The 22,124-nt window shown below is 42.6% G+C and overlaps 1 protein-coding gene and 1 long non-coding RNA gene across 6 annotated transcripts in view; one reads left to right on the forward strand and one right to left on the reverse strand.

Annotated features, from left to right (window-relative positions):
• PDZD2 (PDZ domain containing 2) overlaps positions 1-22,124 on the reverse strand; it is a 1,178,280-nt gene that overhangs the window by 442,194 nt on the left and 713,962 nt on the right. The window lies entirely within an intron of this gene.
• Positions 10,413-21,555, forward strand: LOC146864023 (uncharacterized). The gene is made up of 3 exons (XR_014976599.1): positions 10,413-10,891; positions 17,305-17,327; positions 21,421-21,555. It is a non-coding gene; the product is annotated as an uncharacterized LOC146864023 (long non-coding RNA).

A 22,124-nucleotide genomic window follows, 5' to 3' on the forward strand; every position in this document is an offset into this window, starting at 1 on the left:
AATAGCGCAACTGCACCAAGAACATATATAAATAAATTAGTCAGCCCTTTAATCCTCCGCTACAAGCAATGGAGGTCAGTTCATCCACTCGCCATCTAACTTCCAAAAAAGAGCTCCTGCCATGTGTATTGAATTTTAGTTAACTAAGAGATACCTGTTACAAAAGGGCTCGAGCTTTGTTAATCTGTGACCACTCTTCCACAGACTGTATTCTCATCCCCCAAAAAACATAAATGAAGGGCTTCTTGGGAAGTCTGTATATTCATGCCAAACCGCTTTCTTTCAATCCTGAACATACAGTCACGCGTGTTGTTTCTGTATCCAGACTGCATACAAGACCTTTCGTGTCCTGAGCCCTTCCCATCTGCCACCCACCGATTACAGAAAATGGGAGGTGAGTAGACAAATGGGAGGTGAGTAGACAAATACACATTTCCAAATATCACCCACGGCCTGCAGTAAAATGGGGACCTGAAATATTGACTGCTGACTCCAAACTCTCAGCTAGTATCTGCTGCTCGCCTCTGGGGCTGCTGCCTTTTCTCACCGACATTATCAGTGGCCATCTGAAACTCTAGAAAGCATTCAAAATGTTTTGCTCAGAGATTTATTTTGAAGTACCTCTCTATGCAATTTCTGCAAGTTTGTCGCAAAGAGACCATTGTAATGATAAAGTTTGCCCAGGATAATTGCCCAATAACTTAAGATCACAGGCACAAACACTCTGTCCGCTCAAGCCTTTATTTCAGTTAGTAGGTTATTTTCTGGGCCTTACCTTATCAGAATACATTGTGGATTCAGGTGCATTGTGTTCAGCTAACATGTGAAGGGGCTTCAGTCCCAAGATAATTGTACTATTGAATCTTCCTACAGAAGGATAGACTGAAGGTGGTCTCCAGAGTACAAATATGCAGCACTGCTAATAGCTGTAAGTGTAGTTGATGTGGAAGGAAGAGTTTTCCAGATCAAGGGCCCTCACCTTAGGAATGCTCTGCATGTGGAACTAAATCAACAGGGCTTTCAAGGCCCAGGTTTTGTGAAGTTTGCTTTGTTTGCCTTTGTGTCCACTTCTGTCTACTCCTAGCACCAAGATACCTTTGGGTGAGTACTGCTCTCTACAAATAAATAAAAATATCTGCAGCAAGGTCTATTCGATCTCCAGGGAATCATATTATGTTGAGACTTCTCTGGTGCCCACCACTCTAGTCAGGTAAGCGTTTTTATCACAGATTTACACATTGCAGCGTCAATAAGCAATAACACTTATTCAATGGGCACTGCCCGACCTATTTAATCTTGTGGAATCCTTTAAATGGTGTCACAGGATTCTATGATCTTTCTTCCCTTGCTAAGAGACTTGTTTATAAACTTTTGTAGCAGGTAGCGATTTTGTGTCGGTGCAGTAAAATGTTTCCTGCACCCAGTGCCCTTGTTTTGGATGTCCTTGTTAATCTTTAAAATGTCTATAAAAGTTCAAAAGGCAAAGTAATCTTGGCATAGAACCCTCTCTGCACAACCCCTGGCTGTATGCAGCAATGGTTGATGCCTACAGTCTTCCCAATGTAAACTATGTTTAGTGGCTTGAGGAACACAGGTGCCCTCTTTGTGGTTTTGTTTTGTGCGGTGAACAATATATGCGTATGTTCTGTGATAATGATCACAAACATCACTAGTGGTGAACCTGTTGAAGTGGGTGCACTTGACTGATCGCAAGTGGTCTGACTCCACTACGGGGGAGACACAGATCTGGAGCATCCAGAGTCCTTCAGAGATATCCCCATTGTATTCATTTATTTTGGGGTGTTCATAGAACCCACCAAGCATTGAGCTGTGGCATCAGAGTGCTTTCAAAGAGGGATCATATCAGCAGACACAGATATCAGGCCCCAGTGGAGAAAGAGCACAGGCCGAATCCGACAAACTGCGGCAGAGAACGGTGCAGGAGAAAGTACAATAATGGTGATCCACAGGGGCCCTCAAAGCCTTGAAGGAGAAGAACACAAGGAGCCAAGAGGGTTTAGACATCAGTAAACCCCTGATATGTGTACTGGGTGCAGCGATATGCAGTCAAACACCACAGGACCTACACCCCCACACCTTAAACGAAGTGATAAGCTGATCTTCCTGGAAGCAGCGCTCACTTTTCCAAACTCAGAAACACCACTGATTTCAACAACATACCACTATTTCCCTCTTTTACTTAACACGGTTTCTCTCTTTGTTTCAGCCTTCTTAGATGTTTCCAGTCATAGGATCATGAATGGTAAATGTTGGCCAACTGTATCATCTACTCAGGAAGATTGAGATGGTGCACGTTCACAAGTGTTGCTTGGACCATCCTTTCATTACAGTAACAGAATTGGTACTTCCTCATTTCTAGGTGTGTACTAGTGTTGGCAATCAGTTGGTGATTGCAAATGCAACACTGAGTACTCAGGCTCCTCGTTAGAGGACATAGTTCAGTATGAAAAACAGATTGAATCTATACAAAATATACAATGCATCACAAGTTATGGATCAGCACCGGCTTGTGGACAGTCCCTCGTTTTAAAAAACAACGGAGAGGGGGCTCCTCCTACACATTCATGGCAGCGAGAAAGTGGGATCAGCTACCTGGCCATCTGAGAGCAACTACGGAGGAAGGAACTTTAAAAAAAGCGCTGAAAACCTATCTTTTTAAACTTTAGGGTTTGTGTGAGTCCTGACGGAGTCTGCCCCCATCACCTCTTCTTGATGTCAAGCACTGGGACAATCACCAAGTAGCCGAGCGCTGTACAAAAGCCATTTATTCTTTCTGGTTCATACACATTTTTATTTGATTTAGTATGTATTTATGTACGTGTGTGGTATTTGTAAATATAGGTGAAAACCAGGGGAATGCTGCACAGGTTCAAAGGCAAAGATACAGTCAGTGAGTGAACAGACTGGTCGCTGGGTTCCGAGAGTGAAAAAGGACTGTTACTTTGTCGTTATAAAATTTTCTTTTAGTTTCAATAGTTTTTTTTGCATTTTCCACAAGAAACACATTTTCAAAACTGTTGGTGAACACAAACACCTGTAAACTTTCCCAACAAACCCTTCAATACCCACCCCTATCCTGTTGGGTCATCCCCAAGCGCCAAGAAAGAGTCTTATGTCATCAGACATCCAAGTTCCTAGAGAGCCGAATCTCAGGACCGTGGAGGCATCAGTTAGTTCACAGTGAAGTCTAAATTTGAGGGCAAGTCTAGACTCTATGATCTTTGATAAGGTAGGAAATAAGTGGGAAAATAGTTTAACTTTTGTCAGGCTTCCTTCGTTTGCTTTGTATTGTGTTTCTTGAGGGTGAGGTTGGTGTCAACGTGAATCTGAGTGACATGGCATTGGTTGAAAGTTAGGGCTTGAATCCATCACAGATTTTTGTTAGGCACAGGGAGATGAGGTGATTTGCCCAGAATCACAGGACGTTGAGCGTCGTTGCCGAGACTCGAACCAGATTCCCCAGCTTCAAGGTTGACCGCTCTAGCCCTGAGGCTACCTCCTCTCTCCCACAGATCATGTTGTTGAAAGAGGATTTTGTTTTTACAGTTTATGATCCTAGTTTAGTTTTTCTACTTCTCAAAATAATTGTCTCACCACCTTAACTACACTCAGGAACAAAGAAGTGTTTTAAACCAATGTGGGGTTTACATTTTGAAAAGAAACACGAAAACGTTGATATTTACCTTGAAGAAGTTAAAGAATAAAGATCATCTACAAACTCATGAAGATATTAACTAAGTAATAAAACTATTAAATGGTGTATATTGTTGTGAAAATAGCAACCAAAAGGATGAGGTTATGTACACCACAGAATTGAAAAGTATATATTAAAACCCTAGCCGGTTAGCAAAAAAATGCAGAGGTTCAGTTGTGGCTCAGAGACACTAAAACATTAACTGGTTTGGTACTACAGCCACCACCAATACAGCAGCCAGTGAAAACTCCTCAATCACTTAGGCCTGATGTAGATTTCGCCGGACGAATATAAGTCCCATAATATTCTATGGGATTTATATTTCGGCGGACAGGATATTCGTCACCGTTGTGATGGAGTAACCCGTCCGCCAAGATCTAAATCAGGCCCTTAGCATGAGCACAACATTTGTATGAAGTATCACCTTCCGGCCCTTACTGGACTTGCTGTGCACAGTAGACATGCGCCACCTCTGTAACAACAGCAAGATGGGTTTGTGAGTTTAGTCCTCGATGCAGACAACTGTGCATGCCCCCCCTAGAGAAGGCAGGACAAGCCCTTCATCCTTCCAATGTTGACAAATCCTTTTGTTGCAATACAGTAACCCTGAATTACTCAATATCACATTGTAGCTAAAGACACAAGTGTAGACATTGATAGTTATATAGGGCAAATCTAGCCAGGAAGAAATGGAGCGTTGACATTACATGGGGGTGTTAGTAGTTGATTGACAAAATAGTGCACATCAAGTGGGGATTGCACAAGTATATTTCTCACACTCACATTTTTATATTTTTAGGCACTGGGAGCTTAAGTGATTTGCGCGGAATCTCCTAGAGAAATATTTTCTTCAGTGTTTCTGCTATTTTGGGAATGTTTCTCCCCTCAGTCACCTCGAAAACAGGTGTATTACTGCCCTTAGAAGGTGTTCAGCTCTGAATGTTTTCTTGGTGGGAAACTAACTACATATGCTTGATAAATACACAAAACAAGCACGTTTGTGGGAATTCACCAACTTCTGCAGTGTAGTCAATCCTGGAATGCCTACAAACCCCCCCCCCCCTCACCCCACACGATGAGATTAATCCACATGCAAAATTACGCCACACAAGTGTTCATACTGGTGTAATATTACAAGTCAGTAAAATCATTTATGAGGGCAAATTAATGTTTTATGACTAACAAAGTTGAATCTACACTTGCAAATGCTGCTACTTGTGCAAATGACTTTGCAGATCAGACCCTATGTTTTTATTTCTTTAGAGGTGATGGCTTGAAACAGGGAAAGGGATTTATTTTCCCAATAATGAAAAGGATTCATTCAACTAGGTTATAAAAGTTGCAATAGGATATGGTCTCATAACGACCACGTTCTAACTGCACCCTGCCTTTTTTAGGTCCAGCTTGACAGCTCAGCTGTCACCACACCTTATGTGATCAACCTAAAAATGGTGGTGGACAGAAGTATGTGTTTTGTTTATGCAGCTGCATGAGCCATGAGCAGGATGGCTGCCTAGAGAAGGCTCACTAATGTGCATGAAGCTTACAATGGGATGGAGCTTGGACTTTCAGGAGCACTGCATAGGGCATTGGTAAAGTGTCTTAGATGATAAGACAATGTATGGTGTTTCTTCTGGCAGCAGCACAGGTGCCCGTCCCTTGGGTCTGGTGGCTTAGTGGACTAATGCGTCCACTGCAGGGGCCTGTGTTTGACCTGATGATCACAGGTTCAAATACAGGCTTTCATCATTCTGAGGTCGATAAAAAGAGTACCGTTGAGGTTGGTAGCAATAAACATCTGTTATTCAGCATCAAGATACCCTTTTTATTGAACTTGCGCTTTACAATTACACTTTTTTATGTTTTCTATCATTAACTACAGACTTTAGAGAGCAATTGTGTTTTTGAGAGCAGTATAAGAAGTCCAGGGCTACATTCCCATGCATTTTTAAGTCTGTATTGATAGAGTAGTCATCGCTATACCTCACGTAATCAGTAAAAAAGTGTTTTCACAGTACTAATGAGCGAGGGGCTTAAGCTCCACCCACATGCTAGTTTATGTAAGTAGATAATTTCACTGGGCCAAAGTTGTGTTCTTCCACGAAAAAGAGCTTTTATTGCACTGTATGGCTTGTGGCAAAGCTTGCACTCCACACATCGAGACTGAGTTGGTGGTGGCAAGCCAATAATACAACATATAGGTCTGACTGGTGTGCAGGGAAGAGTTATGCCATATTTCTGGTCTGCTTATTAAGAAAAGTTATGATAAAGGCGTAGGCTCGCTTATGTATTATTTACAGCATTTGGTAAAGCTAATAGGCCTATAATGGTGGATTGTTGTAATACTATGTTACAAGCTGTACACGGGTATTTGGTTACATGTAATCATACAGGTTACCGTAGTAAACAAGTGTTTTGGTGTTGGGAGCAGAATGTTTTCAATGTAATGGTTCTTGTTATGCCTTATTGAGAAGAGTTGTGTATTATTTTTCCAACTACAATTCTGTAATTGTTTGTAATTTTATTACTGTGCGCGCAATAGTTGCTAATTTATGCACCCTGGGTAAACCGGTGTTGTATACTGTGTAAAGCCAATAGTAAAGGCAATAGATCTTATCTGTTCACTGGGAGATGTTCTGTCATATTCAATAGTGTGACTTCTGAGCATGGCAAAGCAAGTAGTTCGGACATACTTATTGTGAAAAGCATGTGTTAAAAGCAAAAGGCTTTTAGGGGCAAATCATTTTTACATTGTGCAAAAGGCTGTAGGCTGGATACACTGAATCACGCAGGTTGCTGCACTAAGCAAGGGTTTTTATGACCCACCCAAACAATGGGGAGAGAAGATTTGCACTATGGCAATCCTCAACAGGCTCTATTAGCAAGAATGTTATATTGCTTTTTGAGAACTGTAATTTTGAACATATGTCTAATGTTATTACTGCATACCTGATGGTTGTCTTGTGGGAATGATTATGGCCTGCAGTAAGTTGGTTATTGTGGCATGCCAATGATAAAGGTTATAGGCCCGATTGTTTATTATAAAAAGCGCAAAGCTGCACAGCCCATCTGCAGAAGCCATTATGAGGTAATAAAGAACAAACTTATTCCAACTGTTTTGCACGGTCAATAAGCCTTTCCAGCCAAGATGGATTCCACCTTAGATCAGGTGCAGTTTATAGGAAAGTGCCCTTTTTGTATGGTCATCCCCGCCACACACACTTTTTGCTCCAATGCTGATGGTTCTGACTCTGATAGTGCACTGGAGTCTGCTGCCCAGGCCCCAGTGCCAGAGCTTTCTCCCTAAAACTGTAATGCGTAAATTGGCAACCCCAACTGACAAGGACTTTACCGTCCTTATAAGTCCCTAGTATATGGTACCAATAGTATCCAGGGCCTGGGTGGTAAAGGGGTCCCTAGGGCTTGCAGCACTGTTTGTGCCACCAGGCCTACAATTGTAGACTGCAGGAGCAGTGCAAACTGCTCAAACTCGACTTTGCCCTCAGCATTGTGTGGCAAAGTCAATGCACTATCTCGGATATACACCCAAAATCTGACAAAGAGGTCTGAAAGGTAAGCGCAGTCCCTCCCCACACCCTACTATGCGCACCCATCATCTGAAAGAAAGGTCTGAAAGGAGAGACCAGTCCCTGCCCACACTCTACTACGCACACCTATTATTATAGAGAGAGGTCTCAGCAAAGAGGCCAGTCCCTCCACACTTCCTACTACGCACATACGTCATCTGAGAGAGAGGTCTAAAAGGACAGGCCAGTCCCTGCCGACACTCTATTATGCACACTTGTCATCTGAGAGAGGGGTCTGAAAGAAGACGCTAGTCCTTCCCCACACCCTGCTATGCACACCCATCATCTGAGAGAGAGTTCTGAAAGGAGCACAGTCCCTTCACACACCCTACTATGCACATTTATTATAGAGAGAGGTCTCAACAGAGAGGTCAGTCCCTCCACATACAATACTACACAACCCGTTATCTGAGACAGAGGTATTAAAGGAGAGCCCAGTCCCTCCCTGCACCCTGCTATGCACACCTATCATTGCAGAGAGAGGTCTCAGCAGAGAGGCCAGTCCCTCTAGACACCCTACTATGCACAACCGTCATTGCGAGAGTAAAAACACGCCAAAAAAAGATTGCTAGTGACATGTCTTGATATCAGAGTTACAATAACTGAGTAAATAAACTATTTCTATTAAATATTTATCTGTTTAATAATCACACACATTTTACAAAGATTTTCTAAACTGTGAACCATATCTTGTTTTGTTACAATAAAAAAACATTATTTTACTAAAATAATGTCTGAACACAACATATATCATTAAGTCATTCTACCACACATACACTCACAAAAAAAAACTAGACATTCACTGAAAAATCCAAAAGTAAAAGTAGCGTTATAGTTAGGTGCAAAAAAATGTTTTTTTTATTTTTTTTTTACTTTTAGAAATTCACTCAAAAATCAAAGCAATGTTATAGTTAAGTGAATTTCTCAGTGACATTAACATTTTTAAAAAATTTAAAAAAGCACAGATGACATCTCAAATTACATCCTTAAGGACATCACTGATGCCATCATCCAAGTTTCTTTTTTACACATTACTCTATGGATGTGTATAGCTTTAGAGGTCTAAATGTAAGTACAAAATGCGTCAGAATAATATGAGCCATTATAAATGCCATCACAGAAACAACTACTTTAGCAGCACAAAGTATTGTTTGTTTACCACATTGATCCTATACCATACACGTCACGGGCAGCCTAGTTCACATCAACAGTCACCCACATATATATGGGAAACCCTCACTGGATACTATGTTTAATCTGTAAACACCTATTCAGAGAAAGCCAAGTTCACAAAAATACTTAACATCCTTTGCAAAAACAATGCCTAGTACGGACAGCTTTTACCTGTATCAAACCCTGAAAGTCACTGAACCTACATTGAGAAATGAAGTTGATATAAGTAGGGAAGTGAATACTGAAAACAGTATTCACTCTATTGAATGAGTTTCATCTGTACCATATTGTTTGCAGACAGTGAAACTCTCATGACAAATACACAATAGAGTAGTAAAAAGTATCTTCTAAGCACAGCGCGCACCCTATGCGCCACACTTGTCCAAGGAGTGACTTAAAATAACCAAGGTCTGGAGGTGCTAAAGATCATACTACCTGCAGCCTTCATACTGTGGAGAAAACGTTATAGGTAGCCCTCTTCTGAAGAGAACAAGCACATGTACATAGGTTAGTACCTGAAACACAGAGTCTTCTATGCTAAGTAGAAATTGCCATGCTGAGTTTAGTCTAATAGCTCAAGGCTGCTTACAACATTTAGTATGTAGCAAGGAGAATCTTTGCCTTGATGTAAACTTTTCCTGCAGTACCATAACACTTGTGAGGAACATAATGAACACAAGTCAACTGTTACCTACGTGCAGAGTTACTCTTCAATGCAAACATTTATAATGTATTTAATACATCTAAACAACTATGATGCATTAAGAGTGCATGCATTTTGTAAACACTTTCACCCATTAGCTGGACACAGGCTGTACGACATTAGGTAGAAAAGTAATATGGTAGTTACCCGCCACTATGTCAACTATAAAACAAACTTACAAACTCATTGGATGATGTAATCAGTGATGTCATTTGAGATGTCATCAGTGATGTCATAAATGATGTCATAGAACATGTCATGAGTGATGTCATGTGAGGTTATAAGCAGTGCATGGCAGGGGTGCAAGTTATAGTCAGTGCTGCTAACTATAACTGCTGAATTTCTGTGGCCTTTTAGTTTTAAATGTTAACGTTGTCACTGAGAAATTCACCTAACTATAACATTACTTTAACCATTGTTTTGTTGCTGTGAGAAATATATATATATATATACAAACAATTTATCCTCGATTGAAGACGCACTCTAAAACATATATATAGATATATATATATCCAAAGGTTAAAGGGCTAGATCACTCCATGAGTGATGTAATATGTTAAATTTCATACGAGTCTCACTCCAGATTAGAAAACGCTATGGATAATTTAGCTGTATTTTGCCATGGGATTTGTATTTATGCTGTATGATGGATTTTTAAATTACAATTATTGTTTTATAGATGGATCATCTTAATTGTGTGTTTTATGGTTTTTTAACTTTGTGCTTTTATGATTCATTGTATGAATCGAATAAAGATTTTGAACCGAACCGAGTGATGTAATATGGGAAGTAATTAGCAGTGCATGGCGAGGAGGATGTCAGAGAAATGCGGTTTCAAAACTGTCTATTATTGAGTAAAAAATAATTGCAATTATATGCAGTAAAAAGACTGTTACTTCTACAGCCAGAACAAATAGTATAATTTTGTTTACAAAATGTCACATCATGTATTGTTGTGTGCAGGCAAATAAACCCTTCAACGGAGAACCGGTTTTCCTACGTTCGCATTCCCCTCTACTTTCTCTGAAGCCACTCTAGGTTCACAGCAGCAAGGAAGGGTGCTGACAGGAGAACAATGCAAGGACTCAGAGTCGATAAAGTAGTCCCAGGCGCCGCGCGCCCTTCCCTCCGCACTCAATGGACGTCCTCAGCGAGCCGCTTCCCACAACGGGCCCTAATCCCATTCAAGGCAGCGGCAGATGAACACCACTATTAGACAAGAATGCGACTTTGATCATTTCTTGCGTTTTTGTCGGCTTGATTCCCCACAATTAAGAGCCTATTCATCACCATGTTGGGATGACGTTCCGCATCCGAAAGCGAGGCTTTGTTTTATGCCAGGTGCAGAATGCTGATAAACAAGCAGTGGGATTACTGGCAGCGGAAGCAGATGTTTCGCTTACTGACGAGGCCGACGACTTGTCACATAGGTGTTCGGGCATTGTGTGTTTTAGAGCCGCAGTGAAAGCTGGCATGACCACGTCGCCACTTGCTCTTTTTAACTGTGTAATCCACGTGACCCGTAAGAGTAGCGAGGCGGTGAGGGATTTCTAAAGTTTACTTATATCCACAGTGTTACGGTCAGAAAGAAGCGTGAGGCTCCCACGAAAAACAAGAGCTGCAACCCTGGAGGAGCCTCTTCGGACTACAGAAAACAGGATGGCTGTTGACATTCAAAGAAATAGAAGAAAGACGACGAAGGTATATAATCAGGTAGGCACAAGTACCCACACTAGAATGCTCGTTATTACGTATATAACACAGAGGCTAAAAAACTAGCCGAGACATGTAAACAGGCAAATGTGCGCACACAGGCATCGCCCATGCACACCTATAACAGCACCAACTACACACACGAAACACAAATGCACACCGGCCTTCACCATGCCAGGAGAGCTAGTAGGCACTCCAACAAGTAATAAGAAAACAGCTCAGTGAGTTAAACTCTCACAAATGGCATCATATGTATTCTGTAGGACCCAAGTTTGAAAACCGACTTAGTTTTTCATCCTTCTGAAGTCAATACGATGATTGCAAATTAAATGGGAAATAGTAACACCTGCCATTTATAGTGCCAGGAAATGCCTAAACAGCTGTATGAAGCACTATATAAAAGGCAATTTGTTATTAAGCTGTTCATTCTTTTCTACTAGACTGGTGTATCCTCTCCGGCTCTGGTTTGCGTCTCTCATGATAGAAGGAATCAAGTCTTGTTGTGAACACAAAAGAGGATATGGGGGCAGCACAGAGGACTGGGAGTCAACGTGGGGCCATACTATGGCGAGTGCCCTGAGGGTGCAATGAGCATCAGCGTTCACCTCTGCACTCCTGTCCCCCGGGACACTTTGATATTACAGAAGGAGCCACAGATGCGTTTGTGGCCCCTTCTGGAATAGGGATCGCATTGGCTCCAGCGCAATCCCACAAGGGTCTTCTCATTTATACGAGAGAACATTTTGCCTCTGCATCTGCACCGTATTACAGACAAATGTGCAGAGGCAAGGAGCCGTCAGGCGTCCACTGATTGGGAGCCAAATATGAGGTAGCGCACACTCAGTGCACCCCCTCGGCGGCAGCCCCTGAAAGTGAGGAAAAGAGGCACCATGAGAGCCCCCAGACATTTTCATGCAGGTGGGTGCAGTCACTTACTGCACAGTAATCTCTGCCCTCTTCGAAAGGCAGTCCGCATTACCACCTGCAAAGTGAAAGACGGGCTCGCTGCTTCAAACAGCCAGTCCGCCTTTCACCAATGCGTTGCCCCCTGGCAGGCTGGAATTGGCACTGACCTACTGATTAGATCGGTCCTGATCAGATCAGCGTTGGCACACCCAGGAAAGGAGCATCGCAACGCAGGGCAGTGCACCCTATACAGCTGCCAACTCAGTTTCTACCCCAGTCACTCATTTTAAGACCTACGTTGCAGCACAAACCCTTGGGTGCTATGGTTTGTATACTGAATATTTTAGCCTTTACGGAAACAGCTTTTGGACGCCTAATGCCCACTTTGGAAGAAGAGCAGTAGTCAGTCCCTCATCATTAACAGTGGTAAACCAGGCAAGGAGGAGAATGACTGCCTCAGTGCCTCCAAGGCTTTAAAATAGAGGTTCCATGCAGAATTATTGAAAAGTAAGGAGAACGGGGATTTCCAGAAACCTAGAGGCACCGTATAGTGCCTTATATAATACGTGAATTGTTTTCCAGCCTTTCTCCTGCCATGTGTCTCAGGCACCTTCCTGCAACAAAATACGGTCAGTGGAACACTCAAACCCTGCAGTCAGCCATATAGGGTGGCCACCTTGATTGTGCGTTTAACCATGTCAAAGTCCGCACCGCACTAGTCAAAGTCCGCACTGCACTAGTCAAAGTCCGCACTGCACTAGTGTTGACTAAGTACCACTTGGAGCCAGTGCCAACTAGTTCTGGGTTTGAGTGATGCAATGTCAGACCAGTACCAGGGCAAGAACACTATAACACAACAAACAAATGGCCCACCTACACACTCTGAACCTAGATTCCCCTAAAATAACTCACTGACTGTATCTTTGTCTGACCCTATACAGCGCTCTGCAACCTTTCATCTAGATTTGCACTATACAATTACCACATACATCCCATTACCACCCATCCCATTACCACCTATTACCACAACCATCCCTAACTAGCACCCATCCCCTTTCCACATACATCCCATAGTAGAACCCTAAAGCACATAAACATGTCTGGGTTTGTTGTTTGGCCCATCAGCGGCATTAATATATTTGTAATCTGTCTCTTTGGATAGACAGTTGTAAATCGTTAACGACAAGGAAAAGGCATTCCAGGTCTTGTATGTTTATTCTTGAGATCATGAAGCAACATATATGTAATATGTGTTTTTCTATAGTCATCAGTTAGAAAATTTACAGTGTAAAAGCCTCAACAGACAGATGTGTATAAAAGGTGTCCTGAAATCATTTTTGCAATTTGTTTTCAAAGCGCATTAATAACAGGATTCATCACAAAGAGTTAGTCAACATGGAATAGTAAGGGGAGCCTAGTCGCTGCACCTTCACTGCAGCCCGCAGTAAAAATGCAAAATACAATTTAAAATCCACACAGATGCAGAATACCACTAATGTAAGCAAAGCACTAAGCACTTGTAATTTCACAGATTTGTGGCTAAAAGAATTAAGGGCCTGATTCAACAGTGACAGAGTACCCTCTGCACCAAACTGAAGGTCCGCCCGCCTCATTTAGAGTCGGGCGGCCCTTCAGTATGTCAACAGTGGAGACCACTCCGTCTCCACTGCCGAGATACACCTCTAGTGGCGCAACAGAGCAAGGGCTATCAGAGGGTTGGCTAATTTGCCCGCCCGCCCTGTTTGGAATGAGTGGACAAATGGCCTGACGGGACAGTGAAAACTATAATATGACCCCCACGCAATGGTAGAAAACTCCCCTGTTTAGGGGGGTCACTGTACTTTTTATTTTTAAATTTTCAAAAAGAAAATCCAGCTTTGAGATTTTTTTTTGTAAATAAAAAAAAAAAAACTTTGGAAGTTTGCCACACGGCTCCATCATGTGGAAAGAGCGGTTTGGCAACCTTTCAATGCATTTACATGAACCACCATGAAGGCAGCTCCTGTAAATCCAAGAAATGTCTGATGGGCCAGAGGACATCTCAAAATTTGGCAGGAGGGTACTTTCTCAGGGCGATGAAGTACTTTACTCCTTTGCCCTGATGGAGTAAATACTTGTCCGACGAACTCTATATCAGGGACTTAGTCTTACTGAGCTTAAAAGGTACTCACCTTACTAGCCTAAAAAGTGAGTTCAGTCATAAATGTTGGAGTTTGAATCTTTATCAAGCAGCTTGCACACAGATGTCAGCAGTGAACCCTTAAATCACCGAGCTGTCTTAGTGACTTAAGCCTACACACATAAAAGCCAGCATGCAGGGAAGTAGCAACATATCTTTAAACCACTATGCAAAATACTTGAACTTATTAAGATGTTCTGTTTACTTTCATTATTTATTTACTTCTATGGTGAGAATATTGGTAATTCTCTTAAATTCAACTTCATGAATGATTATGCTGAATTGGTCTCCCCCAGTTTATATTTGATATGTTTACTCTTCAGAGCCATATACATATTGTACAGATGTTATGCTGGATAGATGATAGCTCATCTGAGACCCTACAATAAGCGGTTATCACTGAGTGAGTAAGGCACAAGGTTGCAATACTGCTACTTTTCCTTTAGTAGTAGTACTCATTGTCTGTACTTGAGCTGAGAAACAACCAAGGCTCACACAGCTCAAGCATAGACCTTGAATAAAACTCTTAACTCCAGAAGGGAGGCAGCAGTGGTGCAACCAATGAACTTTCTCTCAATTCTCATAAAAAAAGCTGACAGGTTACACTGCCCTTCTACCCAATACCACCTACACAGTGTTCATGCCAAGCTGAGATGGCAAGATACAAAGTTGAAGCCCTTAGAATCTAGCAAATAGTTAAATATTATGATGACTATCTTCGAGTGTGGGTGGGTAAAGTCTTCAGGACAATAGAACCCAAAATATATAAGACAAAGATAAATACAGAAAAGATAAATGTGTCATTTCTGTAAGCCTTTAAAAGAGAATTAAAAAAAGACAATTTTGATGTTGGACTACAAAAAGTAGACCACGTCTCCGCTTACCATCTTGTTTTGGGCTCAAACATTCATGGTTCTAGAGTGGTCATATATCAGAATCGTGAATGATGCAATCAAAGTCTTCAAGCAGTCTACTGACTGTTGAAGAAGTCACAACTAACTTAGAAAAGACATCAATGGATCTTATTTTATGGATTCACAGAGCCTAAACTAGTACATATCACAAAGAAGAATTTATTCAAACTGAGTAAAAAAACACTGTCATAAACAAAATCTTGTGTATAGGATCTGATTAAAGCTGCAATGTGACTGTGGTACTGCTTTCTATAATCATAACCTATCTAGGATGGTAATGCAATTAAATGATGCCGTCATTAGAACTGTACCAAATTAAAGAAGTAACAAAAAAATCTTGGATCCCTACAGCATTTAACTCTTCAATTAATGGTGAGGTGACTTTTTTTATTTTAGTAGATACTAATTGGGTAGACCCCACATATGCCACTTCCATCACAAATGTTTCTACTATGACAGAAGGTCAGAAAAATGCCTTTGTGGCTTATGGGAGCTCTTTGTTTCACAGGACATCTTTTTTTATCAAGTCGTAGGACTCTAGCTAATGCAGAATGATCCTCTGGGAACCGATGCACAAAGGTAGAAATTATACAGTTTATGAATTCTGCTTTTGCATGTCTAATATGGTGGTCTTTGACAATTCACATGCAGTTTCATCATCCATGTATACATTTCATATGTAAAAAAGGAAGTGTATACATAGGATATTCATGTACTATGATGATCAGCAATAAATGTTTCTCAAGACTTATATGTGCATTCCAGACAATTCAATTCAATTTCAATATTGGCACCCTTCACACAGACAAAGAGACACCTGGCGAGGAGCTGATATCACCCGGTGTGCACCCAATTAACTAAAAACCCCTACAGAGAGAAGATGTCCGGCTAGTTGTTTGCACAACCCATGTCCATTTGAGGTGGAAAATGTTCAGATGTTAGCAGGTCTGAAATTCTGAGCACAGTCTATATATTAAACATGCTCAAGGTTGAGAACATTGTGGACAAGTGAATTATTCATACTTTTATTTACAGGGACGCTTGTTATGCCCAGCACTGCACTGAACTAACACAACTGTCACACCACCATCATCCCACTGTCTTACACCATCAGAGTGACTTTTCAACTTGGCAAGCCAAAAATACCCCTGGGCCCAACATTTAGAAGCCCATACTTAGACAGCCGACAGTACCAACATGTTGGATCCCATAAATACTGCACCACACAGGCACTGATTTCCTATAGCTTATATACACCAACCATTAGCGAGTTGAATCAGATCCAAGACAAAAATAGTTCATCCACATTGCCTTGACGACTCACTTGGGTGCCACCAACGCACCTTAAGAACCAAATACAGCAAGCTGAAACAGTTAAGAAAACTACTACCCAAGTGACACCCTATCAAACAAAGACTAAATGCAGCATGGTACAGAGACCCTAAAACACTCTTTACTGTATATTACTTCAATAGCTTGCTGAGTAAGCTCAACCAATACCTAAAACAATAAATGGCAGAGATGACCTCAGTATTTATAGTATGAAGTGCATACCTTTGATACAGTCGTCGTATGGAGGAAGAAGGAAAGGAGGTACGTAGGGGACACGAGGGGTGATGTAGGAAATAGTGAGGAAAGGTGTAGTTCATGTGGAAGATTACATAATTTAGTTTTCTCCCATTTCTGATGCATCACTAACTCACATTTCAGGTAAAGGGTTAGCAGGATGGGGTTCCCTTGGATAGAGCCTTCAGTGTGGACCATTTAACCAGAAGCACTTGTGAATTACTTAGAACACAGTCATCTATGGAAGCCCGACAGTGGATGTCCAATAAAAAGGAGAAACTCAGTATTCAGATCATTTGGGAATATCCAATATATCCTTAGAGTCCACTGTAGTGGGCTCTACCAGCCATTAAAGGCTTGCTCCAGCGTTGGACTTCAACAAGGGAACAGACCTTTAATGGCCGGTAAAGCCTACTACAGAGCGCTCTAAGGCTATTAGAACATTCCGCCCGTACAGGGCAGATCGTTCTAATTTGTAAAACAAAGGCTTCACAGAGCCCGAGGAGATTGAAACCCCATCGGGCTCTATGAGGCCTTTTGCTCACAGCAACAGCCGTGAACAAACATTGGAATGATGGAGCTCTGGGCTTCTACCGGACATCGGAAGCCCGGAGCACCCCATTGTTATCAATGGAGCTCCCAACATTCCAAAGTTCTAATAAACTTTATTTGATATTTACCAGGAAGCCATGGAAATATATTTGCAGCGGATCAACTTTCTTTTTAGAAATGCAGAGAAATATTAATGCTGTATAATTAACATGCCATGAAAAAGCTTGTCATAAATTTGCATATATTTTTGCATCGCATCCAATTAATTTATGTTCTTCTGTTTTTTCCTGTCTCAGGGATGGCAATCGGAGGCTGGCTGGTAAGAGAGATAAAAAGCACTTTTATTAATAGACTCCAACTTAACACTTACAGATGTTTGAAGCACTCAGATGGGTTGAGAAATGTTTATATGGCGTCATTCACAAGAATAAATACATTCTAATGTATGCAAGTTCTATATCCTTTTCATCTAAACAACTTCTGTGCTGAAGCTATACCTTTCAAAATGTCTGCTCAAAAGTGTTTTTAGATCTATGTTTTTGTGTTTAAAGAGTAAAGCAGTCACCATTCAATAACCTAAAAGTCTGATAAAAAAAAACTCAATGCAATCTGTATTCCCCCTGTAATGTAAGGGCAACTAAAACTAGTTATTATTATTCTGTATCTCCACACATTACACAATAGCAAGTGGTGATAGGTGGAATCTCCTGCAATCTGGAGATTTCTGACAGATAAATATTCTGCCTATGAAACACACCTATAAACGGGGGGGCATTGACAAGGCAGGTGGGCCTTAGTTATTTGGTGTAGCACCCCATTCAAATGAAGTTCACCTCATCCTACGCCAACATTATGGAGCATATTGATATTAAATGATTAGTAGAAGGAAATCTACCAAAAATAAGATTCAAATTCTGCTGATCTTATCTTGGGAGGATTTCAAGGATAGCAACGGGAGCTTTCTCCAAGATTTTAAAGGGCGCTGGATCGTTTTAGAATACCTTATCCTCTAGTGGAACAACACACTACTGCATGTGCTGAGTGGTACAATTTCTACCCTGCACTTGAAATACTGCATAAAACTGGCCGACGGAAGGAGTAAAACAGACCAAGAGACTCACACATCACCCTGTGCACCACCACCTGGCCCTTGGACTTCCACCCTTTCCTTTGATCACGTGCCTGGAGTGATTACACAGGTGGACTCCTCCCTACCTAGAACCCTGGGGGCATTTCTGCCTGCGCCTGCCCCATGAGGGACTACTGTGTGGTTTTCACCCATTCTCACTGGGAGACCCATTGTTTGACTGGCCATTGCTCTATATGGAGGTGCCTTTTTTCATTTTACGTGGCCCTAACGGCATCGAGAATATGGGCCGCGTGTCTTAACTCAAAGGAGCCGAAGTTGATGGCCGGCCTCCACTGAACACCCTGCGCCTGCTGCCACTACCGCTGGTCTGGCTGATGCCACGTATTACTCCTCCACTACACTGGACTCCATTCAGGCAGCCATTAATAACCCCTGGGAGGCCCTAGAACACAAATTGGACACCGTGGTGGTAGACTTGGGCATTCTTAGGGACGTTTACCACTCACTGTCTGAGCACTTGGTGACCACGGAGCATGCAGTAGCCAATATGGAACCAGACGAGGGGGGCCTTACTTACCAAATGGCTGAAGCACTAGAACGCATTGTATACTGGAACACAGAGCTAGGGACGCTGGAGGGCGCATTGGAACAACATATGTATTTTGGGGCTCTCGGAGGGCAAAGAGGGACGGAATATGGTCTCCTTCTTAGAAAGTTGGCTCCATTCGGCATTTGATTGACTTTTCCCCTTCTTCGTGCTGGATAGAGCGCATAGAGTGCCGTCTAAAACCTTGCCGCCGGGCACCTCACCGCGATCCGTGGTTGCCCGATTGCTGCACTATAGGATCGAGATGACATCCTAAAAAGGGCAAGATTCGAGGGGGGGGGCATATTTGTGGACAATCACAAAGGCGTTCCAGAGGAAACACTTCCCCTTTGCGGCACAACTTCGACAGCTTTTCCCAGCCAATTTAAAGATTATGGGAGATACCGGAACACAATTCCTTTCGGATCCGAGAGATGTCTGGGAATTGATCAAGGCTCACCCAAGGAACTTGCAGGTATCCAGAGCATCTGGGCGTGCCTGCGACGACTGTGGCAGAATAGCCAGCCCACACCTGTGTCCCCTGGCAACCCCTCCCGGGAACAGGCTTTGGAGGGCCACCTACGCGCTGTGGCAAATCATGGGAGAACTGGCTCTGAACTAAGCTGGGCGATGTAGTAGGCTTCTGTTATGCCCTCCGACTCTATTCTACATCCATCCTCTGAACAGGAGATCCCGAACATCACACCTCGTGAGGCTGATGACCTGGCTGATAGCGTCATGAATCCGATGGACAATGCTGTCTGGTAGCTGTGGTGTCGGGGCAGGAGGGGTTTGATCTACCTTGATTTGCTCCACTTTGTTTTCCTGAGCATTATTTCCAATAGTTGTCTATTATTTGTATGCCCTGGTTCCTCACTGTCTTAGTGGATGGGAGTGGCGTATCCTCATAAGCCCAGTATGCCATGCGCAGGCTGCCATTCCTAGGTGACTGCCACAACCCTGCAACTGTTCACTGAGTGATTTAGCACATGGTCCTTTTGTTTTTTGTTATTCTGTTTTGTTAGAGTTTGGATGGTGGGACTGTTTCCTGGTTGTCCTGGGGAGTGGGGGGGGTATGGTTGCTTTTGTCTGTGGGTGTGTCTGGACATGTACGAAGTTGGGAAGCGGTGGCTGTGGGAGGCCCCATTTTGGGGCGAGCTACCTGAGTGTGTAGGTTGGGATGGCTGGAGTGCTTGTAGGGTGATCTCCTGGAGTGCTTGAGGGCTCAATAGTATCACCCAGTATTATTCCTAAGTTACAACACAACACTAGACTCCAGCATACAACATCCATAACCACATCTTTAAAATCTAGTATGGCAGCATTGAAAAATACACTCAAGAAATGTATGGTATTAAGTAAAGTGCACATGACAGTATATCTACAGTTAAATTATTCTCTGGAAAATACTCAAATCCTCTACGTACATATATGCAATCACTCACACATTCATACAGTCCGCCGTTAACAAACCAAACTCAGTCACTCATGCCTCCTGGCACTTATTTGTCCATCCACATTTGGGCTCATTCTCACATTTTCTCCACTCAACCATCAACAGAAACACACGTGCTCGCCAATCAATGAAAAAAGCACTTTCATTTATATATATCCAGAACTGTTGACTTTTCCAATGCTAGTCTTAAATATTTTTAATTTGAGTTTGATTTCAATGCCAACCTATTAACAAATATATGAACGAAAGTGAAGCAAGTGTTTAGCAAAGATGAAAATAAGTGAAGGGCTCAGATCCAGGGCACCTGACCTTGAAACCTGTCAATCCATTTTACAGTCCTGGTATTGGCACATGACATAAGGAAAGTATATGATAATCTGCAAAGGGCTTAACTTGCCTGTTTTATTTAATCCCAATATACAGTGGGACGATTGGTACTGTACAATGACATGTTCCCTACTCCCCATTATATTGGTATCTCTACGTGCGATGCACAGCCCATGCGGTTGCGTCCAGCACATCACGTTTGAGGTGTTCCTGCTACAATAAAAAGTGTCTGCACACCAATTTAGTGATCCTTGGTACTATGATCTGGCTGCATCAAACGCTATAAACGTCATCATACAGAAAGACAAAAATACTGATATCACCTATGGATGTAAAAAAATGCATCATTAAGGGCAGAATAAGACATTTCTACTGATTTGACTCGGGCTAATAAGCCCTGTCAAACATTCTGCTTTTCAATGTCTTGGCACACAAAACAAGGATACATACCTAAGTTCAAGAACAGGGAAAGTAAAAACATACATAACGCTAATTATTTAAACTGCATTTCTCCAAAAACACACACTTTGCTAAATTCCAAGCCTGGGGCTGGTATATCACTGCTATTTCCCTTTCAAAGGTAAGCATTTTAGTAAGAGTTTGAGTGCCAAGAAAAAGCAACACTTCCAACGCTCTGCCATCTACTTCCAGCTTTCAAAACAATCTCCCTTTTCAGGAAGGGCAAAACCTGCTGTACTGTAGGGAGAAAATAACATGCAATGCAAGTTCTGTTGTTAGATTTGTGTTTTTTCTCTCTTGGCTTCAAGAACTGAAAGGTTTGAAAAACAAAGGAGCGGGGGAGATGGCACAACATCAAAGCTTCATTATGGCTGTTTTTGTAAAGCCGCTGGGGGACTAGATGTGCATACTTCCTGAAGTGGCTGGCTGTGCTGACTCAATTTCTCAATCCAAGCAAAATTATTGAGGTTTGCTTTCTCCTCCTTCCCCCGCAGAAATTCAAAGTATTGCAGAACTTTCTCGGCACACCTCAGACCTGAGCCATGTGGTCGATGATCAGCTAGTGTGACCCGGCCACCCAACCTCTCCAGTGCCCACAGGAAGCAAGCCAGGGCAAGAAAAACACCCATTGCAGTCTGAAGAAAATATACAAACCAGCAACCTAAAGTGATGGATGCGATGCACTGCAAAGCCTGGAGAAAATGGCCCAGGGGGCAACGCCAACCGATGGCGGACCCCAAGACAGGTGCGGGCCGGTTTGGACCGGTGCCCAGGCGGCACCAACTGAGCGCCGCAGTTTTGAATTTTTGTGGGTGAAATGCCCGCAATAGGTGATTGGCCGGTGAGGGTCAGGGGAGGCGCCTGGACAGTCGCGGGGGCAGCCAGGTGAGGATTAAGGGGGAGTGCATCCCCACACAGTTACCTGTATTTTTTTCCTCGCCTGGCTGTCCCGACGACTTCGCTGCTGTGCCCGTGCCTGGAGCTTGCCACTGTTAATGTTAATGTTAGGGTAGCTTATATAGCGCATGGCTACCCCAGCAACGGGGCGTCCCAGCGCTTGCAGACGAGCTAGATACGCAACAACCAAGCCAGGGGTGGGAAGAACCACAGAGAACCGGGCCTAAAGAATGACAAATAGCCAGGTCTTAATCCTCTTTCTGAAAGACAAGTGATTCGTGATAACACGAGCTTCAGACGG

Source organism: Triturus cristatus, chromosome 2_1 (assembly GCF_964204655.1).
Source record: "Triturus cristatus chromosome 2_1, aTriCri1.1, whole genome shotgun sequence".
NCBI classification, from domain to species: Eukaryota; Metazoa; Chordata; class Amphibia; order Caudata; family Salamandridae; genus Triturus; species Triturus cristatus.